Raw genomic sequence first — 17,131 nt, forward strand, 5'->3', positions numbered from 1 at the left:
ATTGCTGTACCTGTCTGCCCCTACAGCATGGAAGCACTTCCAAAATTATCACTACAACCACCTCAACCAGTTCTTCCCATCTTCTTTTAGACTGTAAGATGTCCATATTTTCTTATATCTATTTTTGTCAGCAAAACAGAGGGACAACTTCCCTTCCTCAAACCTCCACCCTTTCTTCCTACCATGCCTTTGTTGTACTCTTCCTACCCTAAACACCTCGACAGCTATTCAATTGAATGATTTTGCTCCTCTTCCTTCTTTCCCTTCTTCTATTATCCAACATTTGTGTTGCTGTGTCCACACAGGTATGCGGGGAACCCACAGAAGTCAGACAATATAACAACTGTGGCAATCAGATATTACATAATTGATTGTAACAAAACATAGACCTTTATTAAAATAAATGATTCTACACTTCATACGCTTCCACACTAGGAGAATATCATTAAATAACTAGTCACACCTAAAGATAGCATTCAAAATGTTTGGAAGTGGACAGGAAGGATAAGCAAAGAAGACCTGACAATAATGCAGAACCCAAGCCCTTGCTCAATTCCAGATCTACGAAGGCTCCAACTCAGTGTGCCCATTCAGAGCCTGAGCGTGGGAAGGGGGGAACGGGGAGGGGGAAATCTACTGTTTCATACTAAAAGGAAAGCTCTAAGACAAGCTGTGCTGCCTTCTTGTAACTTCTGATGCAATAAACAGTCTGACTCAGCAACAAGCCCATTTTGAGATGGTTATTTACCTCCCACTGACCCTGTCCTGAGCAGCCTCATGGAATACGCAGCCACATTGCTGGGGTGATTTCTCACAGAGGCAATCTGGAACAAGCAGTTCCTATCTCTGGCCACTTGTTACCAGCTCCTGTTGCTCTGCCCTCTCCCTATCCCCCCAGTAGTGCTAGGACAGCTTTATGGTACTGTGTAGAGAATGGAGTTGGTTAACCTAAAAATATTCCATTCGTCCTCCCCCTCCCTCCCCATTTTTGCCAGGTTATTTTTAAAACAGATCAGTTCTCTGCCCTTGCTCAACAGGCAGCTAGGCTGAAAGGGGAAGGGAGAAGGATAAGATGCATCTCTGGCAGCCCAGGGTGTAAAAGGGACTGGAGGGTCCCTTCAGCCCACCTTGCCACTAAGATATAACATATCCATGGCATTACAGGCACACCGAGGTCCTCATAATCCCAGTTTGAGCTGGTGTTTGCAAAGCCTAAAAAGGAGCACATGCTATTCCTACAGCTAGAAAGAAGAGGTTTGCATAATCTTAACCCTCATATCCCCAGGAGCCATAACTAATTCTGTGCTTTTCTGATTTGACTTCGGGATTCTACGACACCACAGCAGGACTTAGGAAATGGCTCTTCACTGTGACCTCCTCTGAGTGCCCATCTTCTGTTTGCATTACTCTAGCGTGCAAGATGACAGCTATCAAGTCAGATTCCTGAATGCCACTAACAATGACACATGCCAAAAGTAAACCATGAAGACCATCTAAACAACAGAGTTAGGCTTAGTATGTAGGTTGCCAGGTGTTACATTTAGTAAGAACTAATTCTAGACAAAATCAGCAATTAAAAAGTTGTTGAATATCATTTAACTTTGTTCTTTAAGAAACAGATTAATTATTAAAATTCACTGGACTGATCAAATAAAAACTCTTCTGAACTCCTAAAAAAACCCCACTTTTAAAGTGCAATGAACTCAGCCTGCAAAAAAAAAAGGGGGGGAAGAATATAATAATTTTTTTTAAAATCCTCCTAACTTCCACTGTTCTTTCTGTGTGTTTATGAAGCCTCCGGAAATACCATGGCAAACATTCCAGCTCTACAGCAGTGAGGCCACATGACCCAAAGGCACAGCAAGGGACTTCTTTCCCAAGTTTCCTCACAGATCAAAAAGGTGATTTTTATTTTATTTTTGAAAACCAGGATTCAAGTCTTGGGAAATGTCCAGGAAATTTTCAAGAACACAGTTTTAAAAACAGTGTATTTCTTGATGTGGTGGGGTTTGGTGCTGAGTTTTCTTTTTGATAATTATTTGCTGCATTTCTATGCCCGCACATATTATTTTCTTATTATCTAAGAGCAGCACAATAGACCTATATTCAGGGGACATAAATACCGTATACTTTCTAAGGCATCTCTAAAAACTATTTGCAATGTCCTATAAATCTACTATTAGAGTTAAAATCAGTGTTGCAGTATTTCTTAATATAATCAAGATTTTATATATAAAATTATGGAACTTAAAACCTCTCTTTCTTTTAGTCTTCCAGGATTATTTCAGTTAGAATTATTAATGAAAGGATTTATGCAAATAAGCTCTGTTAAACATTATGAAAAAATAAAATACTCAAAATGCGAACTAGAATCACAACCTCGTATTTTTACAAACAATCATGTGTAAGTACTTGGAAGTGATTGTTTAAAATGTAAGAGCATGGATGAATCATAATGTAATACGAGAGTATCAGATGAAATTTGTGATTGTCTGAAAACAAAATAAAAGAAAGCATCACCATACAGTCCTGCAGTACAAATGCACAGCAAACGGCAGGCACACACCACTAACTTGCTTTGCAGCCATGTCAGAAATGCTTCTAATTATCAGAGGTAAAAGAGGGATGGCATTTCTGCTGGAAGCAAGTTTTACACTTTAGTCTTTCCTCTCCCATCTCTTTCAGCCTATAAATATTAGTCTTACACATTTTTCTCCCATACAGCTCTTGAAAAGGTTGAGTTTTTCAAGGCTGAGAGCAGACAGAAATGTTCATCAAGAAATGCCTGGAGGTCAACTGTCTGTAACTCATCAAAGTGCAGCACTGAAAATATGGATGAGGAGACTTATACGAGCATGGTAAAGCAGATTTAAAAAAAAATAAAAATCTATGTTCTGATGATCATTAATTTTTTTCATTTCGGAAATGGGTTCAGTTATCGTCCATGCACCCTCAGTGCTGATGGTCACAGGGTACAGACACCCTGCCTTACTCCAGCTGCATTCAAAACAACTACTGATACACCAAAGTGTCTTTAATGCTACTTCCCAATATAAGGAAATGCCACGGGGATGTGACAAGGAGTGAAAGCAGAGATGACCCACATAGCAGTTTAAGGAGAGGCAGCTGGTCCACAAGAAAATTCGATGTAGGCCAAATTCTTGAGAAGCAATGAACTTCACTGGAAATAAGGCAAAGATGAGCTTACCTATGGCTTTATAAAATACTTAAAATATTAAAAATAAAAACCTAAAAGCAAAGGAAAAGCAGCAACAGAACAAGTCTGCAAAGATTATTTTTCTTAATGAGGGAGGAAACAGAAATCCTAGAGTGGCCACTCTGCTTTTTTTTAAATTCTGTACAACAGCTGGACATAAGATATTGAATGCATTATTGAAACTACTGTTCATTTCTACTCAGAGATTTCTGCTTTGTTTATTATAAATACACATTTATTGGCAGCAAGTAGAACATATTACTGCTCTGTTTTATAGCTCGAATGGCTCATGCAAGGAGTAATTTGTTTGTATTCTGTATCAGGATCAATACTGTACCAGGGATAGCCCAAGGAATGTTTATGCTGAGGGCTTTGCTTGCAGCGTTTTGTTGTTGCAATCAATTGACCAAACAGGGCTTCTTCTTAAAACAACAAATAAACTCTGATAGTGACCAGATCAGCCATTCAAGCATAAAACACGACATAGCATCTGTAAAAAGACTGAAGCCCCACAAGTGTTTTCACCCCCCTGATGGTACACACAGCTTTCCTACCTGAATATTTCCTACTGGCCTTTCTTCCTCTCGGTAGCTGGGGACTGTTTCCTCAACGCCCTCACATAACAAGATCCATTTTCCTGCAATAAAAATACAGACACATCATGCTTTTGTTCTCCTGCATAACATGGCAACATTTGAAGTAGCTCAGTGAACAGACCTGAAATGAATGAAGAGCATTTAGGAGTCCCAGGACCAAGCCTGGAAGACCAGATCTAAGGCTGGGTTGGAGTTCCAGCCCAGCTCTGCCACCCCCAAGCTTTTGAGATTTGGTCCAGGAGTTTAAGTATTACAGGTTTTCATGCCTGTAACAATGAAATGAGAAAAAGATAATAAGAATTCTGTTGAGGTTTATAACAAAATTTCCTGGGCCAAATGCTAAATTTTGTTTCAGTTAAAGGTCATGCTGAAGTCTCTTTTATCCTCTTTATAAAGGGTACTCTCCGACTCTTGTGAGCTAAGTGCCATTAAAAAAAATAAACCAACCCCCAAACTTTGCTTAAGAAAATACACCAAAATACCTCAAAACCACCGTCCTGTCTGTAGCAAAACAAAGCAAGTTTATGGATTACACTGGCACAGCACTGTGACTTCTAGGAAATGCTTTTTAATTATAAAGAAAGACTGCAAAGGGAGACAGGGGAATGTTTACAGGCAGTATATATTTTGTTACATGCTGTTTCAGCAGGCAGACAAGGTGTCCTTACAGGCTTATACTAACCAGGCTCCAAAACTCAGCAAATATTGATAAAAGTAACACAATGACTACATTTTGCCTCTCTTTTGACTAACTTCCAAATAACCTCCATGCGAAAGAATTTTCCATTAAACATGAAAAAGCAAGCCCTACTTTGGAAAAAAAAAAAAGGCACACAATTTGCAGCCAGTTCAGGTTCCTCCCCAAGGACCACCTACAGGAGCAGACACTTTCATAACAACACATATGATGCAGAAGTCACAGGTGACTTTAAAAAGTGCAGAAGAAAAACCTCAAGTTATTACAAATAACTTGTTAGTCATATTCAGTGTGTGTTCTGCAGTCATATTTATTTTGTTCAATGATAATTCACAAAGAATAAAAACATGACTGAAAACCCTAAGTTAGAAACAGCCATCCCACCCCATCACATACAGTGTCACCAAGGGACTGTCTGCTTCAGACAGGAACTCTGCTGGTTTTCTTGTCTCACAACAAAAGGCAATTTTACAGAAGTTACATATTGACAGGCACCCTGGGTGAATGATTCGCTTTTAAGGCCTCATTGAACTGTGAATGTTTTTGCCCAGAACGTGGATTTATTCTCATCTACAAGTTTTCCCCAGTGCTTTTGTTCTGCTTATACGAGCCAGGAAAAACATGTTAATTGATTCAGATTTAGTATGTGTTAACATGACTTTCTCAGCTAATGCAGACTGGTCTTTAATGAAGTTGGAATTAGTTATTTTAGTTTGTTCCTCCAAAGGATAAACTTTTGTTGTGCCTGCCTCAAGAGCTGGGTACTATTCCAGGTGTAACTGGATGGGGCTTTGGCAAACCGGTCTATAGCTTTTACTTGGATGCTTAAAACTTTACTTCTCACTCCTCTCTCCTGGACTCTTGCTTCCAACACTGCATTTGTGCAGCTGCATGGTTAGCTGGACTAGGGGAACTAATTTCCTTCAGCATGTTGTCTCATAAACAGCTGTGCCAACACAACACAGGGAGCAGGCACAGGGCAGGAGTGATCAGCCATGATGGCAGAGGGGAGGAACAGAGGCTGCTTAAACCAGCTTAAACTGCACTGCTGCAGCACACGAAGCCAAAGCTTTGCCCCCCTCCTCTGTGCTTTATTCTGCCCATCTGTAAAACTGGCACCACAATTCCTACTTTGTTTTATAAAGCATCTCTTAAAATGAAAGGGTTATCCATTAACATTTCTGTGAATTCACATCACAGACCACCCACCCCCTTCACAAATCAGGTCCAAGCTGATTCTAAGGACACTGGCACTGTCCCCACCAGCATCTGTTCCCTGGTTTCCCCACACAACCTGCTCAGGGGCTGTAGCATGTCCCCCCCACCACTCCAGCCTGCTCCTGTGCCCCCATGCCAGCCACAGCTCTGCCAGCACACTCCACAGGGTCCTCCTGGGAACTGCAATCAGCTTCTAAAAATAAAAGTAGCTTCTTATTAAAGCCCAATCCCTTCTCTCATCCTATTTCTAGGAAGATCCCCAAAACAGTCTCACTGGCGAAGTTTGTGGGTAACAAGCTACACCTGAAAACGAGAATAGATGGGCAGGGAAGAAGCATCAACTGGAAAGCCCTTACAGCTGGCTGGCCTCAGCCACCTTTCCAGGTCTGAAACCATGGCCTTACTGTGGCACAACTGCTTTTTATGTCGCACAATTTCCACCCCTGTCCACATTCACCCCTGGTACACGGCCCGTTGTGCAGCTGCACCAGCAGACTCTGGGAATCACTGAGCCCTTTCCCCAAGCACCGACCGATGACCAGACTGGGAGCTGTGGGGTGGGAATGGGGGAAGGAGGAGAGCCAGTGGCGCTCCAGCTGGGAGGGTTTCCTGCTCTTCCAGATCCAGCAGAGGGAGCACAAAATCGCAGGTTTTTGGCCAAATGCTTTTTTGGCTACGAACCGCTCGATGCTCGCAATCCCGGGCACTCGGCATTAGGCTATTTCTATAGTAATGCATATGTGCTGCATTACAAGTGCATAACAGACAAAACTCGTGCTCAGTGCAGATTACACTGTAAAAATCAATACGGTGAAGGAGACGACCAACACAGGCCAGGAGGGCTGCAGGAGCCGAGGGGAGGAAGGAGAGGCTACATAGCAGGGCTGCCAACTCCAGTGATTTTATCGTGTCCCCTGCAGCAGTAGGAATTTTTCCTAAAGCCAGCTCTCCAAAGTCTCATCATCACATAAAAATTCCAGCTTTCAGCTCTTTGCGTGTTTGTTTTAAAGGATATATTTTGTCTCTAGGCTTCCAAAGTTCAAAAGCAAAGCTGTAAAGGTAAACCCCAAAGACTCAAATAGGAAAAAAAATACAAGAAACCCCAAAATCTGTTCTCTCTACATCGTGGGCAAAACAATCTCAACTCATGGAATTTCACTTAATTTTACTGTATTTAGTGCCAGTTAGCACACTGCTAGTTAGTGTTTCTGAAGCTGAAGGGGAAAAAAAAAGGAGACTAAGCAGTTCAGCAAAGACTGAGGGGAACTCTCTTCCTTCACCTTCCCAAGGCTCAACTTGACTCCAACACCTTTTCTCCCCCTGCTTTATTAGCCTACCTTCCCTTGTTTCTGCCATGCCTGACCCAGCCCAACGCCTTTGGCGAGGCGACAGGCAGCACAGGAGGCCTCAGGTTGTGTGTGCAATGGTTTCTGTCGTTGCTTCTCATTCATCCTTCAGCTGCTCCTTGCTGCTTCACTTCATTTCTCCTGTCCCAGCCTGGACTCCTCCTTCCCTGGTCCCATTCCCTCAAGGAGACCCTCTCTTTGGCCTGGGGTGGCTGGAGTCCCCCAAGGGTGCCCTCATTGCAGTCTGGGGCACTCCTGAAGGGCAGCCCAGACTATGTCCCCCACCCCTGCAGTCTCTGCTACCAAACTCACAAATTTTGGCCCAGTATAGTTGCAGCATTTTTTTCTTTTAACGTGGTGCTCTATTTTTTAGTGATTTTGCCAAGATGAATCAATGGAAAAGGTCAATATACATAAGGGAAACACCCAGGGCAAACTGTGCACTACAACAAGTCTTAAAATCAAAGCATATAAGAAATACTGTAAGGGGGAACTGGAAGACATCCAATAGGGAAGTAACACAACAGTTCATCTTTAAACCTCCTAAGTCTCAGCTGTATCACTGCAACAGACTTGGGTCAAGCACAAAGAACTTTCCCTGCTTTCTCATCACATCCGGGCCCCAGCTGGTGGCTGCCAGATTTGAGAGACAAGTTATTATACATCTTTTTGGGCTATCATAGATCTTCCTGGAGCCCTGTTTCTCTTCCTCAGCCTTACCCTCTGAGAAAAGCAGAAGAGACCCCAGGGTATCTCACTGTCTACACCTCAGCACTCAGCCTGTGCTGGACTTAAATAACTGTAAATAAATCAATTTCTAAGGGTAACCAAGAACAAAACATTCAGTTTCCATACACAAAATATCACTTGGCCTCTATGTACAGACAAAAAAGAAGAGATAGCAAATAGGAAACACCCACACAGAAATTCCTGGAAAACAAAAATACTGCAAAGATAGACATTTAAAGTATGTTGTACAATCTTCCTATGGAAATATATAAGGCAGGTGCACTTCAGGGTATCTTCCTACTTTGACAAATCATTTTCAAGTTCCAGCATTACTCTCCTTGAACTGCAGAATATGTTCTAACTCAAAATTCCTGTAAAACCACAGCATGTCAGCAATCCCAACTTCTCATTTATCCAGGGCTGTAACTGGGTCATAAGTGAAGAACACGAAGTGCTGCTCTTCCTAAATAAGCTTACTGGTCAGCAAGCGTACTTCTGCTATGCAAAAACATTAACAAACTTCTACAGAGTGCTTAAGTATTATATGCAGTCCTTATTAGGTATCGTAGCTCTCTATCAACTCAGGAGTTTTTAGAAACCTGGGCCTTTTTGAAATTCTGAAGCAACACAAAATCAACACTGAGTGTATGACTGACGAGCATCAGACACCATTCTCACTGACTAAGGGATAGCCTGCTAGTTTTATAAGAGAGACACAGAAAATGTTGTTGAAGTAAGCAATGCAAAATAGGTGACGATTTTGGACACGAAAAAAGAGAGGCAGAGAGAGACTAATGTCAATGCAGGTTTGTGTGCTCCTTCCCTGAGCAGAGATGGGATAAGGGAGGGAAGTAAAGCTGGGAAGATCGGGGGGGAAGGAAGCAGAACTGCAGCTTCTGGCTGACAAGTTCCAGTTTTGGCGACACCTAGACTTGGTCCTCAATAAACCTTATTAAAACAAGAACTAAAAAGCACACAAACACATCACACCAAAATGCAGCAGTCACATAGCTGTAAAACATAGACATTCATCTGATGGAACAGACAGGATGAACACTCCTTCCAAACACAAGCAGAAGAAAGTCACAGGAAGCATCCAAGCTGCACTGAAACTCATCATGTGCCTCACCTGGCACTACATAACACATCCTCCTCCCTGCCCCAGCAAGCCCCAGTGCCAGCCTCCTGCTTGCATCCTATTGGGGCTTCCCTATGGTCCCACAAAGTCCCAGGCAAACCCTTGGCCAGCACTCCTGCACTATCCCATTTCTTCATGATACAGTTTGTTCCCAAAACAGAAGCAGGTTCCCATCGGGGGCTGCGATGGAGAAACTTGCCCACACTGAACAGCACAGACACTTAGTCTAACCTGTGGCTCCTGTATCACCCACTTACTGCAACCAGTCCTCCTGGGAGATTTCTCAGGCTCACTCTGCTAGATAGAATGCTATCAGGGTAAAGCAAAGTAAGAGAATCACAGTAATTAGTATTTCCATTTTGCTTGTGTTTTTCCCCCCTTCTTTTTCACTGGAGTAGAAGCAAAAGTTTTGCTTGTTGTCACCATTTTCTCAATTAGTTTTCCCAATTCAAAAAAAAGTTACCTTTAGTTTTTTCTCTGCATAAACAGAAATGAAATCCTTCTCACACTTGTATTTCACATTATTTAAAAAAACCCAAACATAACTGGAGTACACCTTTTCTCATCTGTAGAAAGCTATGAATTTGCAATTTCCTTATTTTGAGATGGAAGGGAACATCTGGGTTGTGTCATACCCTACCTATGTAAGGCCTAACAGCAGCAGTTCACAGTATCATGATCTCCACAACAATATCTTTGCTGTCCTCCTGAGCTGTTCCACAAAAATCTAATTACTGAAAGAACCACTTTTCCAATCCTGCTCTCTTTTTCAGGCTGTATCTGAATTTAAGATGGGTCCAGTCAGTGCACGTAAAAACACCACTCCAAGATTGCTATTATCCATGTCTCTTGCCACAGCCCTGGAAACCCTCAAGTCCCTGGGGCAGTGCTGCACCCCACCCTCCCTCCCACACCTCAGATTTAAGGGGTTGCATGAGAGTCAGCAGGCTGGATCAGGGATCTAAGCAGGAACAGGGAAACATGACTAGGAGAACAAGCACTTCAGCACATCTTTGTGAAACTATAACCCGACGCAGGTGGCTTTGGCCCGAGCTGAAATAAGAAAGATTTGCTGTGCTGGCCGTGTGCAAGGGAGTCAGTCCAGGCGCAGCTCCGAGCCCCCCACCAGGCTGCTCCTCCTCCAGCGCCTGCTCCAGCCTAACAGTGCCCAGCCAGAGATAGGAAAAAATCAGCCTGGGGCAGGTGAATCCAAAACAACTAAAGTTTGCGATTCCTTGTCATTTCACGAGTGCCCATCATAGTCCCGGCTCCTCCCCTGCCCGCAGCAGGCAGCAGCACATCAGACTGCATCCCTTTAGAGCAGAGGACTGAGTTGCCAACTCACAGGCATAGGATAACAAGCACTATTAATCTTGGCTTAAACTGAACCATTGTTCTGGAGATTGGACATCTCTTGTAAAATCCCATTATTAGAGACCATTTGCCATCTACTTCCGTAGCAACTTTTTTAGTTTGTTTTGTTCTATTTTAGAAAAATTTTCCCCTTCCCTTTTCTTTAAGTCCTATTGTACGTACAGAGCCTTAAACAATAATCCACTCAAGCACAACCATGGAAGTGGCTTGAAGGAACAAAGGCTGCTTCTGGCGCAGCCAGTGCATCTGACTCTCCCTGCGTACAGCTGCCTTTATATCCTCTGCAGATTTGCAGAGCACCAGAAGCTACAGATTTCTCTCTGCTTCTCCTGTGTGTTGGATGCAAAATAAACCGTAGGCAGGAGGAACATACTAAAATTATACTTGAAGCATTGGCTAAGGGTGCAGGTAAGTCACAAGCAAGTTCTGCAGCTAATCTTGCTAAACGAATAGGGAGAAGACTGACCTGAAAAGAAAGCAGTAGGCATGAGTAAGATGAATAAATAATAATAATAAAAAAAATCTAACTAGAGGGAGGTGAAGCAGTGGAAGCAAAGCGTCTCAGGCTCTGCTAAAGAAGATTATTGCCACATCTAGCAGTTAGCACCCACCCAAGTAGTGTGCCATCAACTTAATTCTCAAACGAGACTAGCAGAACAGCAAGACAGGATTAGACATGCCTGTTTTTAACCATTCTTTGCTCTCTCTGGTGGAATACTATCAGCGCTGCATTGGCATCAAAATTACCACCCTTCAAAATGCACAGAACACATTTTTAATTTTACATGTCGCAGTCATGTCATATGAGGTTATTTATTTTTTAATTTAACGTGGTAAAACATATTTAATCTGTTTTGAGAAAAGAACAAATTGATTTAGCAAGCAGTTCAGGGCTCTCCCTGGAGACACTCAACCACATTCAGCAATCTGGATATAAGTTGAGACTTCACTAAAGTAATTTTAATTGTAGGTCATAAGAAATGTCAAGATATAAACCACCAAGGAATACTAAAAATTAAGCCATCATCTCCAAGAATAATAAATGTCATATATTTGGCAGCAGAATATTTTTTAAATCTTTACAGCATTACTACTTAAGGACAGTAGCAGAGCAATGGGCTTAGAACTACACATAATATGTGTGCATTATTTTTGCTGGGGGGCAGGGGAGGGGAGTGGAACCAAAAACCTACATTAAGCCCAAAAGTACTGGGGTGAAGGAAACTTAAACCACTACATTTGTATTGGTGGTGGTGTATTTTTTCACTTTGTTTCACTACACTAAACATCTTTTGTTAATAAACAAGTTTTGCTTTGTCTTGGTCTGAAAGTGTTCCTCCCTAGTGCAGTATGGAACAGGGTTGTGTATACAGCACTGCACACGTGCAAAAAGGGAGCACAAAAGTGAGGAAAGCTGTTTTTTAAAGAAAACGTTAAAACCAAACAAACATAAACCCACAAAGCCTTAGAACACTTTCAGGGTCTTTTGCCCAGGTTTTACAAGGAAAAACTCTTCATTTTTTCTTAGCAAAAAAGTACTTTTAAAACAGGTTTTTTTCATGTAAAAGATACACCCCAACTTGTGCATTTTTGAGCTGGATGCCCCATTTACTAAAACCCTTTTGCAGAGCTTAGCTGAAATCCCCAAAATTTTCTTTTGCACACTTGCCTCAAGTAACAATGATAAAAGAGAGCTCTGACCTTAGCAGATCAAAGTGAAAACCCCTCCAGTTTGACTTCTTAAAACAGAGGAAGTTAAAAATTAAGTGCAATCATTTTCAAAACCAAGGAACAATACCTGAGAGCTCTCACTAAAGTATCTAAAGAAAACATATAAACCACCTCCTTCTCCCACATTCTCTGATCTGAAATAAAGCTAAAAGGTCAGCAATGTAAAATCAGGAGCAGATTTTTTTTACCATCTCTGCCTAATAACCTCTTAAACTTGATAAACATACAAATTTCCATTCCTACCTTTAACTTTCACTCATGGGAGTGGAGATGAGAAAGGCATTTCCCTGCTTTTAGTTAAATCAGAATGTAACTCACCAGTAAACAGGTATTTGAACAGAAAGCAGTTCAAGTGATGTGCTGAAGACCCATATTAAAGAAAACAAGTTCACGAGTGGGGACGGAAAAAAAAAAGTAATTTAACATCCTATATTGCTGCCAGTCAACTCATCGATTAAAAATTACAAACATCAATTTTGTTGGTTTTAGCCACTGCCCCCAGCAGGTGTGCCAAAACCTAGGGGTGAAATTCTGTTTCTCTAAATGTGAGGCTCGGCATTTCACACAAGATCAAATCTATCCTCCACCACGCCCGTTTTCTTTACTGCCTTCACATCAGCTCCCTGAATGCTACTATACCCTAACCACTCTCTTCTGTAATATTAAACACCACATACATGCAAACCCCTGTTTGCACGTGGTGTGTGGGGGGGTGGGCATTGCCTGCTTTGCCTGTGTCAGTGGTGCTGTGGTGGCAGGGAAGTGAATGGCAGGAAAGCTGCAAAACCGTGACCCACGTAAGATGCAGGCAAACAATTTCAGAGATCCAGGCCTTTAATGCAAATTAACATCACAGAAATAAAAGCTCTGAAAGGAATAATTGCACAGATGTCTCAGAGAAAGAGTCTTATCTTGGGATTTAATAGCTAGAAGCAGTCTTCCCCCCAGCTTCTCTTTAGGTCATTTGGTCGCAGCAGACAGTGCTCCTTGCTGTCTATCACACAAGCCATTACACAAGTACTGTCAAACTGGTAGCCCTGGATCCTGGTTTTCTGGTGCCCTGGAGGGCTGCAGGGGCCTTCCCTGATGCCAAGCCCTGCCAGGCTGCCCACACTAAACTCGAGGTCATCGGCAGTTCGGAGAGGCAGCGTTACACAATTCATGTTCTGCGTGGACATCTGAGCTGGAAAGACAGTCATTTCAAAATAAGCTGAAGTTTGCCTCAAGATCTTCTAAGTTTTACTGCAGGCTGTTCTTAAACTCTTCCACTGATAGCATTTGTAAAACTCGAATTAATTTTCTGTGACACTGAAAGAGGGAGGGAGAGACTCTAAACAAAACCCCAGTCCTGCCTCACTGACTTCACTCCTTATATCTGCACAAATATTCACTTGCTTCTCTGTTGTCCTCAAAAGCCCTTTCTCTCCAACACACCAAAAGCCATATGAAAGCCACTATCATCCAGCCCTAGCTCCAAACAGGCACTGCCAGGGCAAAGCCACTACTCCATAAGAGGTGAGCCCTGGAAAAGCTCAGACACTTGGAGATGTGGCTGCCACGGACCATCTGCTGTGTCCCTCCAACAGAGACGAGGCTCCCTGCAGCAGGGCTGGCCAGGGGCTCTTATCCACACCTCTGCTTTACACACACACGGGGTGCTTCGGTCAAGGAAAGTGTATTTTTTACAAGGAAGTGGACAGTTTCAACAACTGAGGCAGAGGCAAACATTGCCTTCTGGCAGCTCCTCTCCGGGGGTGGGATGGACATCCGAGGAGGGGTGAATTAGAGGGAGAACAGCTGTTTGCTCAGTGAATGAGTCACAGGACTCAGTTATTAATTCTTCCTCTCAAGAGAATATGCCCCCATGCCAGCCCACCCACCATCCTATAAAACAAACAAATATATAATGGAGGTCAGGGAGGGGGAGCTCAGTAAGAGGAAAGGAAAAAAAAAAAAGAGAAAAAAACAGCCAAGCATTTAGTATTTACATAAGAATGAAATGTTTCATTAATTACATACAGAATCAATTTGCAGCTATTTTCCTTAAATTTCTCAGTCAAACCCACAGATTTGAAGCACTTTGAACTGTGCTGTGCCAGTAATTGTGGATGAATATTTTAGATCAGTCTTGAATCACTGTACTGCACACACCAAATGAACTAATAAGCTACTCATGTGCAGACTACTAATGTATTTTCTTTCTTTGCTAGACAGATGGAGTGCAGTTTAAAATCAGTTGAATTGGCTACTGGGAAGCTTCAGAAAGGCTTAGAAAAATCTTTAGTTCTACTGTTTTATTAAAAATACCACTCAATAGCCTGCATGCATTTAAAAGGAGCCGGGAAGATGCAGAAAAACCCAAACAAGTTTACAAAGATACGAAGGAAGAGTCTGCCATTTCATGCAACTATAGCAAGCTTCAGAGAATGACAGTGCATTGTGAAATGTTATTAAAGAACTACTGAAAAGATGGACACCCTTGCCATCTATATGATATTTATCACAATACAACCGTTTATGGGCAGTCATTTTAAATCACATATAGCAGCATATCAGTTCTGTAATCTGACAGATGTGTTCTAGTTTACAGAAGCATCTGTTGAGTCATCAGGACATCAGAATAGTTAATTGCACTTTGGGGATGCTTTCAGAGATTAAAAGTTGCTTTACTTCAAGCAAATTTTAAGTGTCCTTATAGATTAAACTCCTTTTTCATATACAAAATTAACATATGTACCCACACTCCAGAGAAATTAATGTATGAAATGTAAAGCATAACTTCCCTTAGAGATCATCTGTTTTCTTCCGCCTCCTGTGCATTGCCTCACACTGTGCTCAGCAATATGGAACAGAAAACAAAAATACAACTTGAATCATGCATGATTCTCAAATATAAACTAAGACATGGCCTACACTGTCTGGGCAAAGACTACAGAGCCTGCTTCAGGTCAAGAACTTTTAAAAAACATCTAACAGCTATAAACTACTGGATGATGTCTGCTTCTCTTTTTGGCAAAATGCTTATAATTATATTTCATAAGCTTTTATTACTGTTTATTCTAAAAGGAACACTGTACAGGCTGTATCTTTCACCACCACAAGAAAATGAGACAAGCCAGGAGAACCACCCACAAGATTAAACATGGGCTGAAAGACATGGAGACATCCCCCAGCTGAAGATGCACCAATTGCATCTTATACCCAGCTAAGGACTAGAAGCAAACTCCATTCATACACCTACTTATCCAAATATTTGAATTAAAAATACTAAAACACTTGTGGAAAACTCCTATGAGTTTTTCTCAAAATATGTGAGCAGATGAGATCTTTCCCATGCTTCCAACCTGAATTTCCTTGCAGCCTTCCTGGCCTCCACAGCGGTAGGAGGATTAAGAGGATTATTTCTTAGGAAGAAAGATCTAACATATAAATTTTGATTTAAACAATTTAGCAGTGGAATTTTTGTTTGGTTGGTGTTTTACCAAAAAACCCCAACAAAACAAAATGAATTAGTCAAAAAAAGGTATAATTGGCTGTTTCTCAGACATGATTGAATCCATCTGGTCTGTAGCTCACGAACCACAGGGATCCCACGATTAATTCAATGAACTATTTGATTTCACTCAAGGAGCAATCATAAAGCTCAAGTGCATAACCAAGAGCACCATACAAGAATACAGACACCAGCACTGCATCTGGGCTTTGCTTCCTATAAATCCTGAAGCGACAGCACACCTCAACCTAACTACACTGTTATTCTTTAGTGCAGAGGAAATCAAACTTGAAGTGAGAGTGTAAAACTTGAAACAAGCACTGCAATCATGACCATGCTTTAAAAAGGTCCCATACTTTGGAAGTTATAGCATATTCCCTTGCTGCTAAACCAAACTGAGATTGCTGTCTCAGTGGCATTAAATTATTAGCTAATTAGCCCTGAGTAAGGACAACAGTATGTTGATGCTGGCAAGCTGTGAAAAGAACACTTCAGCAAAGAAGATCAATAGCATTTTTGTCTGGCTTACAATAAGAAAACTGCTGGCCCAGGTTATGAGTTTAAGCCATTTTTCATTTGGCAGACAAGACAGCACTAGTGACAGATCAATACAGTAACTTTATGATAGGCTGCTGCTCCTGCAGATGGCAGGACCATAAACAGGCATCATTTTTAAAGCCTGGAGTAATCCATTACTTGGACAGAAACCACCTGACCTTTCATAATATTTAGACATTTCTACACAAAAAGGAAAATCAGAAAACAAAACACAGGGAAAATCAGGAGAATTAGCTGTCCTGTAAGACAGAAGGGAATATCAGTTGTCTGAAATTCAGTATTTAAAGTAGCAAGCTTTGTGGTATTTGGGAGATCACAGGTTGGCACGAGGTAACTACTCATCTCTTCAAAGAGAAACTGTTACTGGAGATCAATCTAATGATGCAATTTTCTTATCTCTAGGTAATGTGGGACAGGAGAAGAGCCTATTTATAATCTTTGAGGAAAAAAAAAAACACAAACCAATCAACCACTTTATGTGTCCTTAAAACACTAAATGAGTCACTTTTAACACCTGCAATTAGCATTCATTTGAGAGAACACAGCTACAAATGGATGGTTATTTTTCCCATTTTGCAATATACACACTGTAGCAATTGGTTCTGTACCACTATTAGGATTGCCTATAGTGTTCCACTGTTTCAACAAAAGCAAAGTAAAATCAGAGGAAGGTTTTAAAATTCTAATGCTTTTATGGCAAGACCTCCCATTGAAGAGAATGTAAAGGACAGCACCTTAATAAATTATTCAGGCCACATCTTCAGCTGAGGACACAGGTGGAGCATCTGGCCCTACAGTTACAGTCTTCTCTTTACTATAAACATGAAATAACCACAGAACATGGTGAATCAATCATACAACCAGCTTGCCTCTGCCTCCCTGTCTGAGGCTGGTTTGTGTCAATTACTACAGAAATATCTGCTTAAGCAGGAAACTAATTTTACAAAAGCACATTGGGTTCATGGGCTTTCATCAATACTTTTTGGCTGCTGCAAGTAACTAATTAACATTAATGTCAACATAAAGGATAGAAG

The 17,131-nt window shown here is 41.5% G+C and overlaps 1 protein-coding gene across 7 annotated transcripts in view; it reads right to left on the minus strand.

Moving 5' to 3' along the window:
- ZMIZ1 (zinc finger MIZ-type containing 1) overlaps positions 1-17,131 on the minus strand; it is a 347,839-nt gene that overhangs the window by 224,020 nt on the left and 106,688 nt on the right. For 6 of the 7 annotated variants that reach the window (XM_064662568.1, XM_064662570.1, XM_064662564.1 and 3 more), the window contains exon 3: positions 3,772-3,854. The exons of the other annotated variant lie outside the window; for it this stretch is intronic. The gene's annotated coding sequence lies outside the window, so the exon portion shown is untranslated. The remainder of the gene's footprint in view (positions 1-3,771; positions 3,855-17,131) is intronic. 7 annotated transcript variants of the gene reach the window in all.

Source organism: Pseudopipra pipra, chromosome 8 (genome assembly GCF_036250125.1).
Source record: "Pseudopipra pipra isolate bDixPip1 chromosome 8, bDixPip1.hap1, whole genome shotgun sequence".
Classification (NCBI taxonomy): domain Eukaryota; kingdom Metazoa; phylum Chordata; class Aves; order Passeriformes; family Pipridae; genus Pseudopipra; species Pseudopipra pipra.